Below are 26100 nucleotides of genomic sequence, written 5' to 3' on the forward strand. Positions count from 1 at the left end.
AAAAAACTCCAGGCGGCTGGAGAAAAAATAAAATCTGTAGGGATTCCAGACCATGAGACCGCCTGACCAGTCCCCTCTGGGCATTCTACCTAACATAAATGAAACAGTCCTCTTTGGATTTAGGGTTCTTACGGAAGGGCTTGATGATGATGGTCACGTAGAGTTCTGGCTTTTAATCCATCCATCATTGTTGGAGCAGTGTAGGCAGCGTAGATCACCTTGTAATCTTCACAACCTTTCTCTGCCACTATTTCTTGCCTCTCTTTGCCCACTGCAACTTCACTTCTGTAGGTATGGTCAGCCCCTCCACTTTTACAATTTTTTTGGCCATCTGAGTCAGGTACTCTTTTCTAGGTACTTTTTCATATATACAGTATATGTATTTATTTAACTGTAATGATGAAAAAGTACAACCCAACAATGACAGCCACTACACATGACAATAGTTACGGCCTGATGGAAACACTTTTGGGTCAAGAGGAAGCCCCCTGAAACAGGTAATCCTTCTCCCTGCAGCCACAACTGGTGGAACCCAAGGACCCAGACAGGGTTGTCCCTCAGGAGTACAAATCCCATGGATTCCTACAGGTATCCATACTGGGTCCATGCCAGTGAAGCGTTGCCATGTCTTGTCCTGGGGGGTTACCACTCTTGATAATCAACCTCTCCGAGTCAATCCATTAATCTTAAAACTGGGATCATTATCCAGCTCCATCCTCTCATTCTGTTAATTAATTAATTAGCGAATCTGTTAATTCAACTAATCTCAAAATTGGAATAATAATCCTAGCTCCATCCTCTCATTCCTTTAATTAATTTCATTAAGTAATTCATTAATCTGTTAATCAATTTAATTAATCTCAAAACTGGGATAATAATCCCAGCTCCATCCCCTCATTCTGTTAATTAATTCCATTAATTACTTAATTAATTAATTAATTGATTGATTGATTGATTGATCTGTTAATTAATTCAGCTAATCTCAAAACTGGAATAATAATCCCAGCTCCATCCTCTCATTCTGCTAATTAATTCCATTAATTATCGCATTTACTCGCATTTAAGTTCTCCCATGGATAAATCTGGGCTTGATTTTACTGTAAAATTTCTGGTATTTTATACTGTCGGTCGTATAAATTGAATGCGGAAAACTCCCGCTATTTGTCCAAGAGATTACAATATGCTAACGCCCACCTGAGAGAGTAACCACGGAGCACATGGCCTTTTTTTTCTATGTATTGTGCCTATGTGGCACACACATGGTAATACCCGAACTATTCCGAAGAAACATTTGCACTACTTTTTGTTTTTTGTATCTCACATCCTCATACACCTTCATATCATAAGAGCATCCCTTATCTACGATGGAGCGTTCAATCAGAAGAAAATATGAAGCTTGTTTTAAATTAAAAGTCATTGAAGTGGCGAAAGAAATTGGTAACTGCACTGCTGCAACAAAAGTCAATGTGTCTGAGAAACTGGTGCGAGATTGGAGGAGAAGATGTAAAAAAACAAAAATGCAAGTGTCGTATTTTTGAACAGGTGTTAAAGGCGGGGTCTGAATTTATGATCGATTTTATGGGCTTCAGGACATGACTTATATGCGAGTACATATGGTAATTAATTAATTAATCCATTAATCAATTTAATTCATCTCAAGACTGGGATAATAATCCCAGCTCCATCCTCTCATTCTGTTAATTAATTCCATTAATTAGTTAATTAATCCATTAATCAATTCCATTAATCTCAAAACTGGGATAATAATTCCAGCTCCATCCTTTCATTCCATTAATTAATTCCATTAATCAATTAATTAATCTGTTAATCATTTCCATTAATCTTAAAACTGTGATAATAATCCCAGCTCCATCCTCTCATTCCATTAATTAATTCCATTAATCAATTAATTAATCCGTTAATCATTTCCATTAATCTTAAAACTGTGATAATAATTCCAGCTCCATCCTCTCATTCCATTAATTAATTCCATTAATCAATTAATTAATCTGTTAATCATTTCCATTAATCTTAAAACAGTGATAATAATCCCAGCTCCATCCTCTCATTCCATTATGGTTTCCCAACTGGGCAAGAATCCACCTTCTTTCCCAGTTAGGATGCCAGTCCATCCACCCATGGTGCCTACATGGGATAAATGAACCCGAGATTAGATGGTTTGTGCTTTCTGTTCAATAAAACACACTTTATTGTGGCGCCTGTGACAGCGGAGAGCGGTGACGTGTTGAGTGTTACTTAGACATGCAAGTAGCTATGATGATACGACTACTGCTAGTACTTCTAGATTATTTCTGAGCTTTGGAGGCCCTCAAATTAAGGGCTGTGCTTAATGCAGGACCTTTGTCTATACAGAGAATTCAAAGAAGGCCTGCATCTTGAGATTGCAGTGTATGCCCCAAAAAAAAGAGGTTAAAATTTAAATTGGCATTTCAATGAAAGCTTTTCTCTTCTCACACCACCTGCTAAATAATTTAGGGTTACGGCATTTGCTTGCCTGCCTAATTCATTATCATCAGTGCAAGAAAACAACCAAAAAAATAAATGAAATGGATAAACCTGATCTTCAAACAAACCTGGCCTAATGGCCCCCTGTTCAGAATTTGTTTTTTTTCCTTTCCCCCTTAAATGCAGCTCAGCACCTTAAAGGAGCTGCTTCGAGGAAAATAAGAAAACATAAAAATTCTGATTCAATCAGAGAGGCACGTCAGACGTGTGTCTGGAGTGTGTATTTAAATGCTAATTGCCCCCCATTTATGCAACATTCAAAATTCTTTAAACCAATCAGGCAAAGGACAGCCATTCATTTATTGAACTCCAATGACACCCATCAGGCACACATATCATTCAGTGTGTTATTATATATTGTAATTATGTTTCCGTGTCACCCACCGTATAATTAAACAACAGCCAAACTTCACATACACCATAATTTGATTAGACACAAGAAAGGCATGGGACCACTCTTATGAATATAAACATGATAATAACACAAAGGTTTTCTTTTCTACAGTTGAAAGCTTCCACCCGATAACTTCAAATCATGTTGTACTTGTATACACAGAAATAATGGCCGTGTTCAATTGTTTTATTCAAACAGAAATGCTGATTCTACATCTTTATGGGCGTCACTTGGCGTCTAGTGAGCAGAAAGCAAAGGTTCAGCACATTTCATTCTTTAGATCTCTCACAGTAGCACAGCAGGTTAGCGCTTGCTGACTCACGAATCCAGTGTCCCAGATTCATCTGTTCCACCCATTCATTGTCTGCCTGTCTCTCCGGGTCAAGTCAAGTCAAGTCAAGTTGAGGAGCATGCACTGGTACAGCGCGTTGCCGCACCCACTGCACGACAAAACAACTTAGGATCCTGTTTGGCAACCCACCAGGCAGACACGCGGTCCAGTTCCACCCTCTGGAAGTGACCCTCTATCTGCCGCAGCCAGGTGTTATGCAGGCAACCCCTTGGCCCGGTCCAGCCACTCAGGTCCCCAACAATGAGGATCTTACAAGCTGCATCACCCTCGGGGAAACGCGCCAAATGGCCATAGAGCCGTAACTGATGCTCCCTCACAATGCAGGTCATGTGTCTCATTCAGGACTCCATGAGCAACACAAAGTCAAAACAACGGTACGTAAGGATTTTCCGGAGGGAGACACATTACCAAAGGAGTCCAGTCTTCGTCTCAAGTCACTGGATAGTGTCCATGTCTCACAAACATGTAGCAAGACAGGAAACACCAGGGGCCTCATGTATAAACGGTGCGTATGCACAGAAATGTTGCGTAAGAACTTTTCCACGTTCAAATCGCGATGTATAAAACCTACACTTGGCGTAAAGCCACGCACTTTTCCACGGTACCTCATGTCTTGTCGTACGCAAGTTCTCCGCTCGGTTTTGCAAACTGGCGGCACCCAGCGTCAAAGCAGTGCTACTGTTCTTGTGTGATTACTCATTATTTTCATGACGCGCTTTATAAATACACAGAAACTAACAGCATATTGTTTTTTAGTGTAATGCATCTGATTGTAATTAACTCGTAACAATATAATGGTTCAGGGAACAGCCATAGTATTCCAAATACCAGAACTGCTTTAGCGTTGTTACTCTCACTTCTTCTTCTTCTTCTTCTTCTTCTTTCAGCTCCTCCCATTAGGAGTTGCCACAGCGGATCATCTTTTTCCATATTACTCTCACTGCACGACTCGGAGTATTTATATCACTGTATCTGAGTGTGAATCACAGCAGCAGCTGATCGGAAAGAGAATTATCGGTATACAGCATTAAGGACACGCTGTCTCAGCCACTGCAAAACGTTTCAAAGCCTTTCCTGTACGGACCTCGCGGTTCAAAACAGTTTCATCCCAAGAACTTTAAATGCAGCCAATCAAGTGCTCCTTGTAGAACTGTTTGTACTTATAAGTACAATCACCCCACTGTAAACTTGCACTATAGTTATAATATCGCACAACCTGAGCCACTTTATAAAGCGTGTATTTACATATGATGACGATATCATTTTTAAGGTGAAATGCAGCAAAATATGTTTGTTAAATTATACAGATAAAACTTTAACTTCATTTAAATAATCTATATTCTTCACTGGGAGTGTCGTGAAGGATAGAATAATTAAACATGTACTACGAAGATATTTCAATGTTCTTTAAACGTTTTGAAGAATCGGCGCTAAGCTTACAGATGGCTTAACGTCTATTACAGAGCTGATTGTATGGCGATCGGTTACTTGGGGAAAGAAAAGCACTGACTGCAGGACGGCTACGCCAATATATATTGAATATAAAACAGAAAGATAAAATAACAAAACAGCTAAAAACGCAGCGACAAATTTCGGCAAAAGTTAAATGCTTGTGTCATGAGCACGAGGCGGCTATGCAGTGTCTGCAACATACGTGGCCATCCACCGTGCATAAGCTACCATATTGACATTGGCGGGCGAAGGAGCCACCGATTCTTTCTCTGCCCAGTGCCACCACAAGCCTAGAGCCGCCCTGAGTACTGCTGCAATAAATTATTTCATCAAGTGAAACATGTTTAATAATGTGCTTTAACTCCTATCATCATGAAAATGACATCACGTATACATCTCAGTATTTTAGTTATTCAGAGAGCTGTAATATCACGAATGTAATGGATTCTGTGTCCAGTTGGAGGAAGAGAGCCGGTTTAAGAAGCAAGTAGTGATTCACACACACAGAGCACATACAGTAGAAGATCAAATACAAAACAAAGCATTTAACGTGCTACTTTAATTACGATGTGATTTTAGAAACTGGTTAATTAAACAATTTTAAGATGAAGTTTATGATGTTCTACTTTAATGACAAAATAAACTACGTGATTAAAGTGGAAATGTCGAGATTGAAGTTGACATTTCGTGCTTTTTCCCCACCGTGTGCCTTTTTTCTCTGTACCCTAATAAACTTTCATATGACACTCAGACAGTGGGCTACAACTCTTCTTTTCACGGCGACTTTGATATGTGACTTCTTTTTTATTTCCGGCACTGTGCGATTTTGTGGATGTGAGCTTTCATGTTTCTCCAACACGCTATGTCACTCGATCAACTTCCTTTTGTTGATTATACCACGGTTTATTTGAACAAATAGTATGTTTTTCCTTTGCCTCCACTTGGTATTCGCTGAAATTCTTATGTTTCCCCCCGTGCTTTTCCCATTGTCTTTTCACAGAAGGCTGCGCTTAAGGGCGATTTATATTGATTTGCATATTCAAATAGGCGTAATTCTGGGAGGATTTGGGGCGTTACATAATGCGCGCACGAGCGTTAGTTTTCACGCTGATCGGAATTTATGTAGCGGAAGAACGTGGAAGTTGGAGTACGCACAGATTCCTGCATCTGGATTTTTCTGTGCGTAAGCACATTTTGGCTTTTGTGCTTACGCCATGTTATAGTGCGAGTTCTACGCACTGCGTTATACATGAGGCCCCAGGACTGTAAAGACTTGGACCTTTGTCCTTTTGTAGATATCGGGAGAGCCACACACCCCTTTCCAGTGATCTCATGACAACCAATTCTCTCCCAATCCATCTACTAATTCACAGGAAGAGTCACAAGAGACATGAATGTCATCGCTGAGGTAAGTAAACCCCTCTACAAGGTTGACACTCTCTCCACAGACAGGCCGTGCCCAAGAGGTCATTAAAGGCCTGGCTCACGGTTTTTATCAGGACCCTTGCAAGCACAGACACTCAGACTCCTCACTCAGTCTCTATTGACTCTTTTGAAGATCACAGCTTCATCAGCAAAGTCAAAATCAGTGAATCTTTCTTCACCAACAGATGCCCCACAGCCGCTGGACCCCACGACCCTGCCCAACACCCAGTCCATACAAGCATTGAACAGAGTAGGAGCAGAACACACCGCTGACGGACCCCAGAATTAACTGGGACACACACAGAGGTTCTGCCTCCACTCTGCACAGCACTCACAGTACCAGTGTAGAGGCCGGCCATGATGTCCAGCAACCTCGAGGGGATCTCGTGAACCCTCAGGATGTCCCACAGGGCAGCTCGATCAACTCAGTTGAAAGCTTTACGAAAATCGACAAAGGCTGCAAATAAACTCTGCCGATATTCGAGTTTGCGCTCCACGAGAATCCTCAGTGCCAGGTTACGGTCGATGGTAGACTTCTTAGGTGTAAAACCCGACTGTTCTGGTCGCTGGTAGGTGAGCAAGTGTTCGCGGATTCCTATTGAAGATGACACTAGCAAGGACCTTACCCGGCGCCAAGAACAGTGTTATCCCCCTGTAGTTGTCGCAATCTAGGTGATCACAATTCCCTTTCCAGATAGGGACGATAAGTCCCGTTTTCCAGTCAGTTGGGTCCCAAATGGAAGCAAAGATTGCTTGCAATGGCAGTAGGACAGCCTGACCACCAGCCTGGAGAAGTTCACCCCCCAAAATACCACAGATCCCTACAGCATTTCCCCCCATCAGCTGGTTCACCACCTGTGCAATCTCAATGAGACTGGGGGGATCACAGCTAATTGGAGGATCAGCCTCAAGAACCGTGGACCAGAGATATCCAACGTCCTAGCCGGAGGATCAGCTTTGAATAACTGCTCAAAGTAGCCAGCCCAGTGGGTCACCATTGGGTCTCTCTGGGTGCTGTGTGGGTTTTCCATTAAACTCATTTCATTCATTTCAAATAATTGCTTGGCATGATGTTTTAAGAAGAGGTCAACATAGTGTAATGGCCGACCCCTTACCCTCTTGCCTCTACACTACCAAGACTATCCCTTAGATTATCTGAGGCTTCTTGATCTAGTATTAAGCCGTATTCCTCACAATCACAAAATAACCAGCAAACAGTACAGTCATATGAAAAAGTTTGGGACCCTCTCTCAGCCTGCATAATAACTGACTCTCCTTTCAACAATAAAGATATCACAGTGGTATGTATTTCATTTACTAGGAACATCGGAGTACTGCGGTGTTTTCTGAGCAAAGATTTTTAGTGACGCAGTATTTAGTTGTATGAAATGAAATCAAATGTGAAGAACTGGCTGTGCACAAATGTGGGTCCCCTTGTCATTGTGCTGATTTGAATGCCTGTCACTGCTCAATGCTGATTACTTGGTTGGATGAGCTCGTCAAGCCTTGAACTTTATAGACAGGAGTGTCCAATCATGAGTGGTAAAAGGTATTTAAGGTGGTCAATTGCAAGTTGTGCTTCCTTCCCTTTGACTCTCCTCTGAAGAGTGACAGACAGCATGGGATCCTCAAAGCAACTCTCAGAAGATCTGAAAACAAAGATTGTTGAGTCTCCTGGTTTAGGGGAAGGCTACAAAAAGCCATCTCAGAGGTTTAAACTGTCAGTTTCAAGTGTAAGGAATGGAATCAGGAAATGGAAGGCCACAGGCACAGTTGCTGTTAAACCAACTCAGCAGGTCTGGCAGGCCAAGAAAAACACAGGAGCGACATATGAAGAGGCAGGATTGTGAGAATGGTGACAGACAACCCACAGATCACCTCCAAAGACCTGCAAGAACATCTCACTGCAGATGGTGTATCTGTACATCGTTCTACAATTCAGCGCAATTTGTACAAATAACATCTGTATGGCAGGGTGATGAGAGAGAAGCCCTTTCTGCACTCACACCACAAACAGAGTCGCTTGTTGTATGCCAAAGCTCATTTAGACAAGTCAGATTCATTTTGGAACAAAGTGCTTTGGACTGACGAGACACAAATGGAGTTATTTGGTCAGAACAAAAAGTGCTTTGTATGGCAGAAGAAGAACACCGCATTCCAAGAAAAACACCTGCTACCTACTGTCAAATTTGGTGGAGGTCCCATAATGCTGTGGGGCTGTGTGGCCAGTTCAGGGACTGGGGCCCTTGTTAAAGTCGAGGGTCAGATGAATTCAATCCAATATCAACAAATTCTTCAGGATAATGTTCAAGCATCAGTCACAAAGTTGAAGTTACGCAGGGGTTGGATATTCCAACAAGACAATGACCCAAAACACAGTTTGAAATCTACAAAGGCATTCATGCAGAGAGAGAAGTACGATGTTCTGGAATGGCCGTCACAGTCCCTGACTTGAATATCATCGACAATCTATGGGATGACTTGAAGCAGGCTGTCCATCAAATTGAACTGAACTGGAGAGATTTTGTATGAAGAATGGACAGAAATACCTCCATCCAGAATCCAGACACTCATCACAGGCTATAGGAGGACAGCGTCTGGAGGCTCAAAGGAGCAAAAGGAGGCTCAACTAAGTATTGACGTCATATCTCTGTTGAGGTGCCCACATTTATGCACCTGTCTAATTTTGTTATAATGCATATTGCATATTTTCTGTTAATTCAATAAACTTAATGTCACTGCTGAAATCCTACTGTGTCCATAAGGCATGTCAGATATTAAAAGGAAGTTGCTACTTTGAAAGCTCAGCCAATGAGAAACAAAACTCCAAAGAATTAAGAGGGCTTCCCAAACTTTTTCTTATGACTGTATATAAAGTCAAACAAAGATATATTGTAAATGATAAGGACAAAACAAATATTCAATAATGTAAATATGTGCGCACAAAACACCACTATCCCAATGACACTAGCGACTAATTATTATATAAGACACGAATATACAAATATTTACAAAGAACCGTCCCTTGCCCCTAAACACTAACTGAACAAACACAAACACAGATGAAATGAAAATGATAGACGAGTCCAAAGGCTAATAAAGTCAGGCAAACGTTGGATATTGGCTGGTGTGAAATCTTGCTTCCTCCCGACAATACAAAAAAACCTCACCATAAGTGTCCTCAGCAGTGGTGGGCAAAAGTCCAAACCTCGTGGTTTCTCGGTGCTGGCTGTTATGATAATAATCCAGATCCTGAAGAAGCAAGTAATGGACTGGTACGATGTTCGGAAATGAGTTGAAATATGCGTAAAAATTATTCTTTTTCTTCCTATCTTTCTCTTGCCTTTCACTCCTTTCATTTAAATGCAGAATGTCCCGGATGTAACTGGTGTATACAACAGGTGATTTCTGTCTGTGGGTTGCGGTCTCTCTACATCATCCTTCCCCTTTTAACTTACAGGGACAACATTTACTGTTACACACATATAGTACAGCAAATGGGACGATGAAAATAAAGTGCACTCAGCACAGACAAAAAAACAAATACTTACTATTATGTAGCCCCGCTACAATAGTACAATGAGACAAAAGGAACAAAGAAAAAGGTTTGGGGGGGGATCCACCCTGTATATTGTCAGGAACAGAACCAGTAGAGTAGTCATAAACGACTGAGTCAAAAATTGTGACTGGGGAGGAGATTAGAGTGCTCAGATCTTAAAGGTGCAGGACAGGAAGAGGTGGGTTCTTAACCGGAAGTGAGGTCAGCAGGAGGGTGTGGTTTGATAGCAGAAGTGCTGTTTGGGCTTTCCTTCTGTTGGTCTGTGAAAGAGGGAGAAAAGCCATTAGTACCATTCATCAACCCCTCGCTCTGCATCATACTCTCAGTTAAGCCCTTAGACTGCCTCCCATGTGTGACAATAGTTAAATGAACATCGGTCTGGTGTTACATGACAAGGGGACAAAAAAATGATCATCACAAGTGAAGAGCTCAGGACAAAATGTCAGCTTACAAAATGGTGTTGCCCCTGTGCGATGGCACTGTTGCACAGTTTCAGACTTCTGAGCATCTGGAGGCGTAACTAAATGACCAGGGGATTGAAAAATTGAGATACAAGACAATGACGACTGTTGTGGCAGATGGCTGGGGACCCAACCCAGCCAGGATGTCTCGAAGGATCTGAAGAGGGACAATACCTCACATGGGCCACAAAGCCATCCTGGTCTGCATGGGGGCCATGGGATTAGAGCTTAGAAGCTCAACCCTGTTGGGGCCCATGGCCACCGCTAGGGGACGCCCGGGTGATTATAGAGACTTGGATTGCAACACTTCTACCACAACTAGTAGTGCTGCCGAAAGAGTTCTGGCACGCCCGGAGTTCTTCTGGGTGTTCATGCGGCACGTCCACCACACCAGGAAATGCCGCCGGAAGATCCTCATGAAGCACCTGGTGCACATCTAATTCATTATACAAGTGGTAGCTTCACTCCATTAGGCAAGCCAAAATCAGGTGGAAGAAGACAATTTAACAATTTTCAATTACCAATTAACAATTTTAGTCCTATTTCCCACTTATCTTTTCTGTCAAAAGTTCTTGAGCGTGTTGTAGCCTCCCAGCTCACCAACTACTTAACTTCTAATAATTTGATTGAACCCTTTCAGTCGGGTATCAGGGCACAGCACAGCTGTGAAATTGCTCTGCTATGGGTAACCAATGATTTGCTTATGTCAGCAGACTCTGGACAAACCAGCATATTAACTCTGTTAGACCTCAGGTCAGACATGACATTCTACTGTCCAGAATGGAGAACATGCTGGGTATCTCTGACACTGCCCTCAAGTGGTTCAAGTCCTATCTGACTGCTAGGCAAGAGTTTGTTGGTCTTGGCAACAGCAGTCACACAAGGAGCTCCTCAGGGCTCTGTCCTCGGCCCTCTTCTCTTCTGTATTTATATGCTTCCCTTTGGCCATATTATTTGTAGCTTTGGACTGGGTTATCGTTTTTATGCAGACGATACTCAACTCTACTTCAATGTTAAAAGTGGAACTTCATCAGAGATTTCTCAGCTCTTAACTTGCCTCAGTGAAATTAAAAGGATGGAGCAGAACTCTTTAAAATTAAATTGCAACAAAACTGAACTCCTGCAAATTGGCTCTAAAGTGCAGCATAATAAAATGAGCTCCTTTTCAGTCAATGTCCGTGGTGATCTCATCAGACCTGCCTCTACTGCAAAGAATCTTGGTGTCATTTTTGATTCCTTCCTTTCTTATTCCGCCCACGTAAATCACATTAAGAAACTTTCTTACTTTCACCTCCGTAACATATCTCGTGTTCACTTCTTCCTCTCCTTTTCTAATGATGAGGAACTGTCCCTGCTTTTATCACATCCCGCATCGATTATTGTAACCCACTGCTGGCAGGTGCCCCTTCTAATCTTATATCACAGCTCCAGTTTATTCAAAACTCTGCCGTAAGAGTCCTGACTCGAACCAGCAGCAGCGAGCACATCACACCCATTCTGCTCCTCCTTCACTGGCTCCCTGTGTCTTACAGAATCGAATATAAAATCCTACTAATAACCTACAAAGCCTTAAACGACCTTTCACCAGACAACATCAATGACCTTTTCCATCACTATGTGCTTGTCCGCCCACTAAGGTCCTTTGATTCTGGTAATCTTCTTGTTGTGCCCCACACTAATCTACACTCCATGGGTGACAGCAGGGCCTTTAGCTAACCCTAACAAACATCAGGTCTGGACGTTTCTGTAAATGAAAGTATGGAGGTTAAAAATATTTTACCTTTGGTCTTTACGTTTTCTAGACAGGCCACAGATACGGTTCAGATTTTAAGAAGTAATTTTGCTCAACTACAGGGTATCTATAGTGCCTAAAATCAGTTAAATTAATTGCATCTTATCGGCGTAATAAAAATTTAAAAGATATGTTGGTCCACACGTCAAGCAGTAATAAGAAAAACCTCATGCATTAGCATGGATGATCCCTTTTAAACACAAAAAGAAATTTTCTCATAAAGATAAACCCATTTTTCAGAATTTCACCCTAGGTTCAATAAATTGTGTATATGGGATCCAGTGTAAGACGTGTGGACTGATTTATATAGGGGAAACCAAAAACACTATTAGACTTTGTTTTGTTCAACACCTCAGGTTCATAAAAAATCAACAGAAACCAACAAGGTTATATAATCAGTTTCTGGATAAAACCCATACCCCTATAATGTTTGGCCTAGAACAAGATGAGAATTGGAATACTACTCGGAGGAGGAGGAAGGAACAAGAGTGGATAGATGAATTAGGAACATATTTTCCATTTGGCTTGAATGAGAGGGGAAGGTTCTGATATAGTTTTTTTCTTGCTGTTTTTTTGGGCTTAATTGATTAAATTGGAGTAATGATGTCACATGATCTCTTGATGATGTATTTAATTGAGTTATTAGTTTGATTAGAGGAGGGGTATATTACCCTATAGACATCCCCATAACTAAAAATTATTAAAAAAAAATGTTTAAATTGGTAGTCAGTGTGCCCAGGCAAGCCCGATGGGTGAGAATCCCCTACCCCAACACCCTAACCCTAACCGTAGTGCCCAGACACTGGAATGACCTACCGAAATTAATCAAATCAGCTGACTCCATGAATTCTTTTCAAACTTAAAACTCATCTGCTCAGGAAGGCTTTTAGCTGTACCTGACTATATTGCCCTTCGTTCAGTTTATCTCTATGTCAAGATGCTCATGTAACCTGTGGGTGTGTGTGTGCTGGACCATCAATTTTGTTGTCTGTTACTGTTACTCTTCTTTATTTATTTATCTGGTTTAGTACAATGCTATATACTGTATACCCTGCCATTCTTTCATAAACTCTGTAAAGTGTAACTCAAGCACGGGAAAGGCGCTATATAAATAAAATGTATTATTATTATTATTATTAAGATGGAGCTTGCGTGTGGAGGAGTGAGGGTGGCAAAACGAGAAGAAGGAAGAGAGAAAGAAGGGACTGAGTAATTTTGAGCAATGTGTGGTGTTTATATTATAGAGTAATAAACGTGTGTGTTTTTGGACATCTGGTGTTTGTCTGTCCTTTGTACGTGGCTGATCTGCCACAATTGTGCCCAACACTGAAAAAAGTCTAACATTGATGATGTTCATTCAACGTAAATTTTCTCTTTCAAGCAACTTAAGATTAGTCATTTAGTGTTGTAGCTTGAAATATTTGGTTTCAGATCTCAATCAAAGTCAAAAAATGTGTTTGTACCAAAATAAGTTATGGTGGAGGGAATAAACATAAAAATCCTATTTCAGTTAACTTAATTTTTGGTTGTTCATGTGCTGTGTCGGAGCAGCCGTTTGTATCTTCTTCAGGTTGAACTTTCCAGCGTGCTGGCTTTCCAACTGTCAAAAAAGAAGAACACTTTCCCGAGTGGAGTGGATGTGGCTATCCAGGTCTGGTCATTTTCAGCTTCAGACTTTCTGGTGAGTAACCCTGTTTCTCAACTGTTCATTTGAAATATAAGAACTCTTAACAAAACACACTTCAAAGAAAGCTGTAAAAACGTTTAATAATTTTTTGTTGTATATTTAAGATTTACACGGCAAAATGCTTGTGTATTTGCACTAGATTTTTAAATAAATGTAAAAAGTACAGCATTGGAATGTGTTGTGTTCATAATAGGCTAAAAGACAGTTGGAGAGGAATAGAGCAGGTAAGGCGAAAGAAGACCCTAAGAGAATCTTTCAGTATTTTAGTAGTAAAAGAACAGATAAGGAGGAGGTCAAGTTCATCAGGAATAGTAAAGGGGAATTAAAAGATACAGAGAGTGAAATAGCAGATACCCTAAACTTACATTTTTCTGAGGTGTTCACAAGTGAGCAAGTGGATAACCTCAGAGCAGTAACAGGGACTACTAAGGAGGTACTGAGGGATTTGGAAATTGTAGAGGGAGAAGAGCTGCTCAGATTAAATAAGATGAAATCAAACAAATCACCAGGACCAGATAATATTTATCCTCGTGTTCTTAAAGAGGCTAGTGAGTACAGATATAAACCCATGACACATATTTTTAGGAAGTCACTGTGCACTGGAGAGATTCTGAAGGACTGGAAAATGGCAAATATCATCCCATTATATAAAAAGGGTGACAGGGCAGATCCAATCAACAGGATCACAGGAAAATTAATGGAAGGAATTATTAAGGATAAGATTGAGCAACACATGGCAAGGACAGGACAGTCAGCGTGGGGTCAGAAGAGGGAGGTCGTGTTTTACTAACATGTTGGAATTCTATGAGGAGGCAACAAATGGATACGATCAAAGTGGAGCTTATGATATTGATCTGGACTTTCAGAAAGCATTTGATAAGGTGCCACACGAGAGGTTGGGCATCAAGTTAAAAGAAGTGGGAGTTCAGGGTGATGTTTTTAGATGGGTGCAGAATTGGCTCAGACACAGGAAGCAGAGAGTGATGGTGTGAGGAACCTCATCAGAACTGGCCGATGTTAAGAGTGGTGTTCCACAGGGGTCAGTGCTAGGGCCGCTGCTATTTTTAATATATATAAATGATTTAGATAGGAATATAAGTAACAAGCTGGTTAAGTTTGCAGATGATACCAAGATTGGTGGATTAGCAGATAATTTGGAATCCGTTATATCATTACAGAAGGACTTGGATAGCATACAGGCTTGGGCAGATTTGTGGCAGATGAAATATAATGTCAGTAAATGTAAAGAATTACACATAGGAAGTAAAAATATTAGGTTTGAATACACAATGGGCGGTCTGAAAATCGAAAGTACACCTTATGAGAAGGATTTAGGAGTCATAGTGGACTCTAAGCTATCAACTTCCCAACAGTGTTCAGAAGCCATTAGGAAGGCTAACAGAATGTCAGGTTATATAGCGCCTTGATGTGTGGAGTACAAGTCACAGGAGGTTCTGCTCAACCTTTATAATGCACTGGTGAAGCCTCATCTTGAGTACTGTGTGCAGTTTTGGTCTCCAGGCTACAAAAAGGACATAGCAGCACTAGAAAAGGTCCAGAGAAGAGCGACTAGGCTGATTCCAGGTCTACAGGGGTTGAATTATGAGGAAAGATTAAAAGAGCTGAGCCTTTACAGTTTAAGCAAGAGAAGATTAAGAGGTGACCTGAGTAAAGTGTTTAAAATTATGAATTAGTACAGTGGATCGAGACTTGTATTTTAAAATGAGTTCATCAAGAACACGGGGACACAGTTGGAAACTTGTGAAGGGTAAATTTCACACAAACATTAGGAAGTTTTTCTTTACACAAAGAACGACAGACACTTGGAGTAAGCTACCAAGTAGTGTGGTAGACAGTAAGATGTTAGGGACTTCAAAACTCGACTCTATGTTTTCTTGGAGGAAACAAGTGGATAGGACTGGCGAGCTTTGTTGGGCTGAATGGCCTGTTGTCGTCTAGAGTGTTCTAATACTTCTAATAGCATAAAAACAGGTTACAACCAATAAACCATTTTAAATTGTAACAACTTAAAAAATAGATTTACTTCAGTATAAAACAAGTGAATTACACTCAATCACTCTAAATGATTTGCCTCAACTTAAAAATTGTGGGTTCAATAAGATAGAAAGAAGTATATTGGATTAGATTTAAATTATTAAGTGTGAATCATTGCCTTAATTATTTTAAATTGAATGGAGTTTATACTTTTTTCAGTGAACGTGCCTGCCTGTTAAATATAATTGTGGAGACAGACAGACATATATTATGTTAAATTCCACTTCATCAGTTTGGATTATAATTTTCCCATTACACAAAATTCAAATGAATATCAGGACAGGGAGGGAGACGAATACTTTCTCAAGGCATGTACTTGGCCACAGCCATTTCGCTGCAACTAAAAGGCTACAAAATGGCAAAGTGATGATGTTGTGAAAATAAAAGACAATGGGTACTATAATATTAATAAATTATGATGGTTGAATCATGGCATTTGGAGACAGGCAGCAAGAATATTTCTAACAAAACTAAGAGAGAGCAGGCTGACGTGACGCATCTCCAACCTTGAATCCATTTCTCCACTTGGATGAGACCCCTCAGCTCCTTTCTTCCACATCTCTCTGTGCCCTCTTGGCTGATATGCTGCCCAAACTCTGCTCATCCATTCTAGATGCCCGGTGATGGGTATAATACTGCCATTTGTGTTGTCCTGTATTGGGCTCATTACCCCTGATATTGCAACAATAAGCTTTGGCACCTTGTGACCCCCCAGGAATAAGTGGCTTCAGAAAATGAATGAATGTTTATCCGGCACAAAACAAGCTTGTTTTTTGTTTTTTTAATCTTTTCACTTTTCCGAAGGACGGCAGCCAAGAAGGACCCGATGGCATTGACAGCTAGGCATTGCCGGCCTGAGAGCACCTGTCAACGAAAGAAAAACATCTCTCGGGCTGGAAGGCTGTTATGTAATGGACTCAATTTCATGTGATCGCTTTTGTTTGTTTGAAAGCCGTGCGACGTGCAATTAATGTTGTCACTTGAAGTAAACAAACATATTTCAGTCGGCCGTTCTGTTATTGCTCTTTGTAATTTTGGCTCAGACAATTATGGACATCTCATTTATTTTCCGATTCGACTGTGTGAGAGGTGTTGGCGTCTAACAGTTTACTGCTTTATCTAAATCAGCCCACACATTTTAAAATATTAACGTGTTCTATGAATCTACAGGAGATGATTAGAAAAACTAATGAGGTCACCAGAATGGATTCTTAACAATATCTCTCCTAGCAGGGGGCACGGGCTTTTATGTTCTTCAACTGCATGCTCATGACATTTTCTAATTAACTTGCGCTGCTTCCAACAACACACCTATATGTCTCTGTGGGGGTCTGACCTTGCTGCTGACCACTGCTGCTGCACTACGCTGTTAATTAATGTAATGTCACTGCTTTCATCCTTCTGTTCTACAAATCTCTCCGGCTGGCTGTGAAGTGAAGGTTTCAAGTAGCAAAATCACACTAATTCAGTTGACCAGGACGTGTTCCCGCATTGTGCCCAACCCTAAACCAGTGAGAGTATTATGTGAAATTAAACAAAGAAATCAACAAAAACTTTCCAACCAAGGACGATTTGTCCACTTGTTGGAAACTGGTCACAAAATGAGCATTTCAAGAAAACCAGAAGCTGCATTGATCTGTGTGGAAAAGGTGGCACAGCTGGATCAACAGACCAAAAAGAACAAAAGAAAAAAAGTTAATATGGTAGAGAAAATCCCAAGGTGCACTAGGAAACTTCTGGTGCAGTGGCTCTCAAGTTTAATCATCATTTAGGCTTCAGGTTTTTATTCCAACCAGTTTCACATTTGTGGAGTTGTCATCATGCACATCATCATCAAAATCGACATACGTTATGCTAGATTAGTGTTTCACAGCCTTTCTGGTTTTGCTCCCCACTTTTTCCCAGGCGACTGTCTTTGCGACCAACCAAGATTGGGAGACCCCCTTTGTGATTCATCAAACGAATGGGGGGTGAATGGAACCTAATCATTGTAACCCACTTGTGACAAATTTTGCAAACCGCTACCATTATAAATGACAGCATTTATTTCTATAGCACATTTTCATATAAACAATGCAGCTCAAAGTGCTTTACAAGATGTCAAAGAAGTGCACAGTTTCGCTCCGTAAGACGCACCTGACCATAAGACGCTTAGAGGAGGAAAACAAGAAAAAAATATTCTGAACCAAATGGTGTACTAATATACAGGGTGGTCCAGATCTAATTCTGCAGTTATGAAAAGGCAAACACATTGCACCCGCTGTTCAACTGACAACCATCTACCCGCCATTTTGGAATGCAGGACAGGTGCTGCCATCTATCGGAAGCAAACAGAATTTGTTGTGAATTCTCTATGTAATAAACTTAATAAGTTATAGCGTAATGAAAATTGCATAATTAGATCTGGACCGTCCTATATTTCATAAAATATAGCAGAATAATATTTCAACCATGTAAAGTCAACAGCGGTATTAAGAACCATCATCACTGTCATTAACTAACGAGGAGATACTTTAAGGTTCAAGCACTCTTCTAGTTTTATGGAAACCCCAAGAACTCCACACTGCTAGTTTCAGAATTTATGAAGCTCAGTTGCTCAGAATCACTGATATCACATTCTTCGCTATCGTCATATATGATAGCTATCTTCATTTCCATCTAAGGCATTGCTAATGGCAGCTTCCACCTTCAGCTATAGATTCTCCATGCTAACGTTTAGATCTGGACAGTGCATGTGCCTTGTCACGCACAAGCGCATGGGGAGCAGTTTAAGGACCCGGGCCGCATCGCGACAGGTCGTGCCAAGGGACAACGGCGGTGCACTAACCTTTCTTTTCTTGTTTTCCAGAACGAGGAATTGCCGCCATAACAATGCCAGAATAAACCAAAAAGCTGCCATACTTCCGGGTTCCCTTCTACCCTTTAGTTCCCTATGATGACGTCAATCACCCATCCTGCATCACGATTTTCCCAGCATTCCACCTTCTAATTTCCGGTCCCCCAATAACCCTAACCCTAACCCCTGTATAAATTGTCCCTCTTCCCTTCATAATATGTCTTATGTTGACCTTGTAAAGAATACGTGGAGAAGTTACTCTATTTTTGTTGCAGTATACGGCGCTAAAACCCCAAACCTTTATGCTGTGTTGTGTTGTTTCTTCACGGCCCACAACATTAACATTTATATGTTACTTACATAAAAGCCAGATTGAATGTTATTTACCTTGATTTATTTACTTACTTCCTACAACGTAAAGTCACAAGTAGACTTCAGAGTTCCCTTTGTTTGAGCGACACGGGCATGCTCAAAAAATACGTGTAATGCCACGAAAAGTGCACACTGACACTTCAGTTCATAAGCAGTGGTACGAGAATGCAGTCAGACTTCTTTTTTGGGGCACATACACCGTTCAGATCTTAACACTAACGTGGAGAGTCACTCGCGTACTCAAGAGTCTATAGCTGCAGGTGGAAGCTGCCATCTCTGTACTTTGTATGTAAGAGCCAGATTGAATGTTATTTACTTATTTACCTTGGTTTATTTACTTACTTCCTAAACCGTAAAGTCACAAGTAGACTGCAGAGCTTCCTGTGTACATATTACAAATTACAGTGACAGCAAAAGTGTGACATGTACTCTTTCTTTCATGGAGAACCCTCGTCATCATCTGAGTCAGGTCAGGTAATACACATCACAGTTTGTGACGCAATATTTGCTCCATAAGACGCACAGACATTTCCAACCCTTCTTTGGGGGAAAAAAAGTGTGTCTTATGGAGCGAAAAATATGGTAGTTACATGCAAAAGAAAAGAAATAAAAATTAGATATATAGGAATAAGAATGCTTACATAGCATACAAAATAATACACACTTATATACACAATATAAGACAGAGACATAAATAGAACATTAGTGAAATCTAGATAAGAACAGGCCATTCGGCCCAACAAAGCTCGCCATTCCTATCCACTTCATTCTTCTAAACTAACATCAAGTTGAGTTCTGAAAATCCCTAACGTCATTTCACCCTACTTTCTCCTGTAACATTTTACTGTCTACCACACTACTTGGTCACTAATTCCAAGTGTCTGTTGTTCTCTGTGTGAAGAAAAAGTCCTACCGTTGGTGCAAAATTTACCCTTATCAAGTTTCCAACTGTTTCCCCGTGTTCTTGATGAACTCATTTTAACGTCACCGTCTCGATCCACTGGACTAATTACCTTCATCATTTTAAACACTTCACTCAGGTCTCCTCTTCATCTCCTGTAAAGGCTCAGCTCTTTTAATCTTTCCTCATAACTCATCCCCTGTAGCCCTGAATCAGGCAAGTTACTCTTCTCTTGCTCTCTTCTCCTTTTTGTAGCCTGAAGACCAAAACTGCACATAGGACTCCGGATGAGGCCTAACCAGTGTGTTGTAAAGCTTGAGCAGAACCTCCTGTGACTTGCACTCCACACACCAAGGTGCGGTATAGCCTGAAATTCTGTTAGCCTTCTTAATGGCTTCTGAACATTGTCTGGCAGTTGATCGTGTCGAGTCCACTACGACTCCTCAGTCCTTCTCATAAGGTGGACTTTCGATTTTCAGACCACCCATTGTGTGTTCAAACCTCACATTTTTACTTACTATTAGTAGCAATTTACATTTACTGACATTAAATTTCTTCTGCCCAAAGGCTAGCTGCTGACCAAGTCGCTCTGTGATGATTCAATGGACTTGAGATTACCTACCAACCCACCTAGTCTGGTATCATCTGCAAAGTTACCCAGCTTGTTCCAGAGGAGGCCTCATTAGTGCGTTATAAAGCTTGAGCAGAACCTCCTGTGACTTGTACTCCACACATCAAGGCGCTATATAACCTGACATTCTGTGAGCCTTCTTGATGGTCTTCTGAACACTGGCTGGCAGTTGACAGTGTCGAGTCCACTACGACTCCTAAATCATTCTCGTAAGGTGGACTTTCAATTTTCAGACCTTGTCAGCACGCTTTATCAGTGTCCACTCTCAACATCTCTCTCTCATTCTCTCATTGTGTATTAAAACCTCACATTTTTACTACCTTTGTGTAATTCTTTATATTTACTGATGTTAAATTTCATCTGCCACACAAACCTGAATGCTGTCCAGCTCCCCCTGTATTGATTCAATAGATTCTCGATTATCTGACAATCCACCTATTCATCCTGCGTATGACGTTAATCTTCATCCACCCTTACGTGTAGGCCCTCCAGCCTACAAGGAAAAACCTGGAGGTTGGTGGCAGAATTGGCACTCCAGACACCATATAAAACCACAAACTGGTTCCATTCAATCTGAACTAGTGTGGTGCTGAGCTGTCACCCGTTACATGGCTGTAGTCAGGTCCTAATCTGGGTTCCTGAGTTAGTTTGTCAATGCGCCGTGCTCCTAACCTCTCTCTCTCCACCTATCCTGGTATCATCTGCAAACTTAACCAGTGTCAGCACATGCGAGTAGGAGGATGTTGTGTGGACTGAGTGAAGTTAATTCCACACCAGGCCAGGGGGTGGCGGGGTCCACTAAATCATCTCCTGCTATCTCTACAGACCAGCCATGGGAAAACCTGTCTGACTCAGCATCAAAGACGTCATTTCCGGTCCCAGCGCCTAGAATGACGTCACTTCCAGCTCTGGTGCCTAGGATTACGTCCCTTACGGTTCTGGCACCTAGACTGACATCAGAAGAAGGTCACTTCCCATTCCCCTACATCACTTCCGGTCTGACTACTTAAAACCGCCATCTTTACAAACCCTCATCAGTTCGCATCTGGACTCCAAACAAGACACTTCTTGTAAAAAATCAGCCCATCGCAGCCAGGGATAGTTTATGGGCGGCTGCCCCAAACCTTTTTCAGTGTGCCGAGTCTGATCTTTTCACACCATCTTGTTACTTAAATTTCTACCCAAATCATTTCTAGATATTAAAAATAGCAGTGGCCCCAGCACTGCCTCCTGCTGGACACCACTCTTTACTTCAGCCCATTCTGTGAGGTTCCTCACACCATCACTCTCTGTTTCCTGTGCCTGAGACAATTTTGCACCCATCTACACACCACATCCTGAACTGACACTGCTTTTAGAAGCTTGTCGATGTTGCATCCTCTTTTTCTTTTTTCATCGCATTTTCTTTTAAGAAGCAACGACGAAGTTCCTCTGCAAGGTGAGCCAGGAACAGTCAAGAATAAAAACTGAATAAAAAGAAAAAATCACATTCACAATCATTCCCAGTCATGCACACCGTTCACACCCACGTCCACAGTTTTTCCAGTCTAAGTCTCGTTCACGCACAAGATCTGACACTGTTTTCAAATAAAGAGGTGGTATAACAAAACAATAGGACCCAACAAGGCTTTTTATTGACTTCTAGGAGGTTCACCCCCTGCTTGCTTTGTTCGCCAACCCCCCTGGCCTGTGCTACGTGCCAGCCACTTCGCGTCTCTGCCATTCATGTTGTGAAGAGGGTGGCTGAACACACCCCAAGGAGATGCGGCCGCTCCTCCAAACTGCCCCTTAAGCGGTGATACAATGGGAAACAAAAGCAGTTTTTCTTTACCTCCTCTTTGCTCAATCAGCTGCTGGAATCTCGCACACCGCTTCGAACATTTAAAAGCCTGAACAGCAGCTGTCCTACTCTTGGAATAAGAATCTGAAAATCTAACGACATCGCATTAAAGTTCGATAAATTTTGAAAAGAATGAGACAAAACATACAGTGGGTATAGAAAAGAATCCACCTCTTCGTAATATTCCCATTTTGAAAACACAGAAACCAATATTTTTTACAGCTTTACTTACTCAATGCAATCTTTAACATCCAAGTGAAAGATATCACAGCTACAGTTCAGAAGAATTTAAAAAAATTAAAAAAAAAGAAATACTGAGATTAATAAAGGAACCCCCCTCCTAAACTCAATCAGGTGTCAGTGCCCACCATTCCCATTGCGGTTACTGGCTTCCTTCCACCTGTGCTCAGTTGTAATGAGTGTGATCAGTGAAGCTGTTCCTGGTCCATTCATTCCCTTGCTTGGTAGAACAACTGACAGCAAACAACTGACTATGGGTGGCAGGCCACTTCCAGAAGATCTCAGGGGTAGAACTGTGGACAGACATAAGGCAGGAGATGGAGACCAACAAATCTCAAAGGCTTTATCAATCCTAAGGAGCCCAGTAAAGTCCATCATAAAGAAGTGTTTGGTACAACTAGGATCCTCCCTGGATCCTCCAAACTGGATGGAAGAGCAAGGAGGAAAATGGTAAGATAGGCTACAGTACCAAGAGGCCAATGGCCACTTTGAAGAAGGTCCAGGATTTGATAACAAAGAGTGGTCATTGTGTGCTGGTGACAACAATTTCACAAGTGCTCCACAATTGTGGCTTGTTCAGGAGGGTCACACTTCTCAAGAGAAGCCACATGAAGGGACATTTGAGCATTGCCAAAATGCACCTTGAAGATTCTGATGTCAAGTGGTAAAAGGTCTTCTGGTCAGATGAGACCAAAATCAAAGTATTTGGCCTCAATACCAAACGGTCCATCAATGCAGCTCACCATCCACAACACATCATACCTACAGTAAAGCATGGAGGGGGCAGCATCCTCTTGTGGGGGGCCTGGGGCTCTCGTTAGGGTAGAAGGAGAAATGGATGGGGCAAAATCCCATCAAATTCTGGAGGAAAACCTGCTACCCTCTGTCAGAAAGTTGAAGATGGGCAAATTGTTCACCTTTCAACACGACGACGACCCGAAGCACACAACAAAACTGACCACACGGTGGCTGAATGAGAAAAAAGTGAATGTCCTGGTGTGGCCAGTCAGAGCCCAGACAGTGAAAATCTGTGGGAAGATCTGAAGATAGCAGACCACCAACGCTCACCGTCCAATGTGACCGAACTGTAAAGAAGAGTGGGGGGCAAAGCTGATAGAGAAGAATCCCAACAGACTCAAGGCTGTCATTAAAGGAAAAGGGGGGTCAAGAAAATGACATTGACATGGGGGTCCTTTACTAATCTCAGTAGGTCTTGTTTTTGATTTTTTATCATTTTTCGGAATTGTAGCTGTGATGTCTTTCACTTGGATGTTAGAGGTTGTATTGAGTAAGTAAAGCTGGGAAGAAATATTGGTTTGTGTGTTTTCATTTAAGGCTGTAAAGCAAAAGAAATGGGAATATTTTGAAGGGGGGATTCTTTTCTATACCCACTGTATATGTAGGTTTTAAACCCTTGTCGACAATTGTCGAAATGCTTCCGGCCTGAATGTAGCCGAGGAGGCGTACAGTATGTATCCTGCCAATACCAGTTGATACGTATTCAATACTGTAAGCTGGAGGGCTGATCGCACCCTCAGAGGACACAGACGCCCCTGGGAAAACCCCTGAAACAGTTGACAGTCTACCATCACATTGCTCCTATACCCTCCTTACCTTACTTGCGCTATAACGCGTGATAAACCTCTCAGGTGGCACTCCACTTACTTCAAAGCCTTGTACAGAGCCTGTCAGCTTTGGAATTGATTGATTTGCTTTCTCTTTCTCTCTCTCAGACATTTCCTGCTCCTGACGTGTACTCCTTTGAAGAAGAAGATACGTTTGCATACCCTTTAATTGAGAGACGGAACCGTCATCTCTGTCAAGGAGCATGTTTAAAATCTTTTTTAGTGTTTGTTTGCAGTGTTTGAATACAGTTTTTTCTTTTGTCTCTACGACCCTCCTGTGTTTCTGTGCAAATCTGTGACCCAAGTGTGACGATACGTACCAAGGATCGTATTGGAAGCACTGGTCACACATTCTAGCAGTCGTAGTGGAAACTACATCCACCTGATGGAAGCGAAGTGTTGGTGTGGCCATTCGTTTGGATTTTGGCTGCTTATTTCGAGAACTTGTCCCAATTTGAGGTAAATTGTGCTAAGATAAAAATACATACCAGCTTATTGTTTGCTTGTGTGCTTAATTCAACTTAGCAGTCTCCACTTAAGTTAGCATCTGCTTGACAGCAAAAACACAACTAATTTCTTTTTTTATATATATAATTGTAAATACATTTAGGCAAGAAGGGGTTAATAGGTGGGCAGCATGGTGCCTCACAGTTAGGAGACCCGGGTTCGCTTCCCAGGTCCTCCCTGCGTGGAGTTTGCATGTTCTCCTCGTGTCTGTGTGGGTTTCCTCCGGGCGCTCCGGTTTCCTCCCACTGTCCAAAGACATGCAGGTTAGGTGGATTGGCGATTCTAAATTGGCCCTAGTGTGTGCTTGGTGTGTGGGTGTGTTTGTGTGTGCCCTGCGGTGGGTTGGCACCCTGCCCAGGATTTGTTCCTGCCTTGTGCCCTGTGTTGGCTGGGATTGGCTCCAGCAGACCCCCGTGACCCTGTGTTCGGATTCAGCGGGTTGGAAAATGGATGGATGGATGGATGGGGTTAATAAGTTAAGCCCTATTGAAAGCGTAACAAAAAAAGTGACATAAAATCGTCAAACTTTTTGGCTTAGGATTTTATATACGTAGAGTAGATGTCACAATTCCAGTGAGTGGCAAGTTTACATAAACTTTGTTAATATTTTCCAGCATTGCCTTTAAACTGTTAAACTTGAGCCAAACGTTTTGGGGTTGCCGCACTCATTCCCGATCACAGCTCCCCTCTCAACCCCTGGGATAAGTTCTCTCTATAAATGACAGTTTTAGACGGTGCCCTGCTAAAGACTGGCATCCTATTTAGGGAATGCTCCAAATCTGACACCATGATTATTAGAGAGGACTGCTCAGGTCATTGTGTCCTACAATTAGATTAGCAAAGTAAAAATGGATGACGGGACATGTAAACTTAACACATTTTTGCTACCGTTCCTAATTTAAAGTCACAGGGATCACTGCCAGCTTCACTTTATGGACTGTGAAGTCAGGAAAGTTGCACTTAAGTGGAAAAACGGGCAATTAAAGCAGAAAAAAATAGACTTCAGTGGCACTACATGCAGTAATTCATGCTTTGGCAATCTTCCACCACTTTCTGAACGTTGGGTCATCACGTAATTCTTTGAGAGGTGACCGATACTCGATGTCCCTGAAAAAACAGATGGAGAGACAGGCAGGGGGATTGAAAGCTTAACAGCCTGAGAGGGCTTTTTATAACCACACCAGATTTTGAAATGGACAAAAGGACAAAACTGAGAAGCAATTGTAGGAATCTGACAATACTTTATACAGCAAGATGGTATGTTTGGGGTGGAGCCAACACTGTGCCAGGGCAAAAAATATTAAAAAAAATAATAAGACTTACAGTATATTATTAACTTGGGGAAAACATCAAGACCGAGTGAGCAAGAACTTAAGAGACAGGGAGATGCAAAAATGGAAAATGGAGAAAGGGAAGAAGACAGATACTGTCTGTGTGTAGTGAGT

This window comes from Polypterus senegalus, chromosome 2 (assembly GCF_016835505.1).
Source record: "Polypterus senegalus isolate Bchr_013 chromosome 2, ASM1683550v1, whole genome shotgun sequence".
In the NCBI taxonomy this organism is placed as follows: Eukaryota; Metazoa; Chordata; class Cladistia; order Polypteriformes; family Polypteridae; genus Polypterus; species Polypterus senegalus.